The sequence below is a fragment of the Apium graveolens genome, chromosome 1 (genome assembly GCF_009905375.1).
Source record: "Apium graveolens cultivar Ventura chromosome 1, ASM990537v1, whole genome shotgun sequence".
In the NCBI taxonomy this organism is placed as follows: Eukaryota; Viridiplantae; Streptophyta; class Magnoliopsida; order Apiales; family Apiaceae; genus Apium; species Apium graveolens.
Genome location: NC_133647.1, coordinates 57148758 through 57150843, shown reverse-complemented (window position 1 = coordinate 57150843; position 2086 = coordinate 57148758).

Here is a 2086-nt window from a genome sequence, read left to right as displayed (position 1 = left end):
TCGCTTAGCAACCGGGACAATCGGTATGCTTTGATATATTCCAAACACTAGAATATATCAATCTCCATGTGTTACCAACAGAATGTGAATCAATAATCCAAAGAAATGGAGAAATCAAGAATTGAAATAAAATATGAACAAAGGAATAGGGATTGTATATTAGTGATCAAGAACAATAATCAAGAGAATGTAAATGTGATAAATATTTGAATCAATATCACTATTCAGAAAGTAGAATAGAGGAAAAACTTGCCTTCTGCGCGACTTACTGCAATTGAATCACTTATGTCTATCACCTTGGACTATTACCGAATCAACTGGCCTGGCTGGCTTAGCTTCTGTTGGCAAAAGAGACTGGTTAAGTCACGTCGTACTTCATTTGCATCTTGAATCGACTTCAAACCGATCCTAACATCTACCCATGCGCTTATGACTGACTCATGTATTACATATAAGCAAGTAAGACTCGATTAACCACGCAATACACATAAGCACATAAGCACATAAGCACATAAGCACATAATCATTTTTATGGTTAAAATAATTTTTAAAACCAAAATCGACTCGCAGATCGTTCAACTGATCGTTATCTGACTCGTTTCCCATTTTTCCGGAATTTTTCGGACTCGTCTCGGCACGTAACTTGACTGATAATCAAACAAGTCACAAAATCAACTAACTTCTAAAAGAAATTAAGCTTTGATATTATTTTTAATGAAAAGGATTCATTTTTCTCAGTTAACAGGCTTTCGTTTCACGCAAAACGGACTAACGGTTGAATTATTATTAATTAAATACTGATAATTCCATTTATTAATCATTATACATAATTATTACTAATTTTTAAAACCCAAAAATAATTTTTAAATCATTATTTAAGAAAATCAGAATTAAAAATAATTTTTCTATAATTTTTGAAATTAAAATGAATTTATTATGATTTATTGAAAATTATTTGATTAATTATCAAAATAATTAATCACTTTTAAATAATTAATAAGTAATAAATAAATAATAAATAATTAAGAAAATAATTCAATCTGATTTTTAGAAAATAATTCAGAATTATTTATAATATAAATTAATTAATTAATTAATTAATTAATCAATTTACAAAATAAATAAAACTGATTTTTAAAATTAATAAAAATAAAAAGTAAAAATAATTTCCAGAAACAGTTGTCAGAAAACCAACCCTGACAAAATCAGATCAAACCCGGGTATTTTACACGGGTCAAACGGGTCAAAATCCGGGTCGTGAAGAACACGCCGGATTTTGCCCAGAATCCGGCCACCGGTGCAGAATCCGGTGAGCCACTTTCAGGCCAAAAACGGAACCGTTTGGTTCGTTTTTCACAGGGTTTCAATTCCAAATCGTTCTGGCAATCTAATTCTGGCAATAACATCACAGAATAACCCTTGGGTCATCTTCTCCGATCAAAATCGACATGAACTCCGGCCAAAAATCCAAATCATTCATTTGTACATAAAATTAAACGTTATATAGTGCAAAATGAAGCTAAGAACATATACAATCAAAGCCCTAACATTACAAGAACCAAATATTCACAGAAATCATCGAGCTGTGTTTTGAAAATTCGACCTAAACCCTAGAAATCGTGAATCATTATCCAAGCATCGTTTATTCAAATAAACACCATGAATCGACTGTAAATCATCTAACAAAGCTATATCAATCATCAAAACATCAAAATAACCCCAGAATCAAAAAGCCTTAATTCGAACATAAACCCTAGAAATCAAAAATCAAAAACGATGCAATAAAACGTGAAATTGATGCAAGAAACAGAAAGAACGGATCAAAACCTTCGATTTGAGTACTTGAATCACACGATTTGATGCTGTAATCAGTGAGAAATCACGGCTTGATTCTTCGACCCGAACCTGTTCTTCCCGACCCGATTTCAGAGAATTTTTGGTAATTTTGCAGATTTTAATGATTAATTATAATTAATTAAATAAAAATTAGGCTATATATAGTAGTAAAAATAATAATCCTAATTAAAATTAAGGGGCTAATTATACATTAAATAAAAATATTGGGCCCTAATTTTTGTAATTTTTG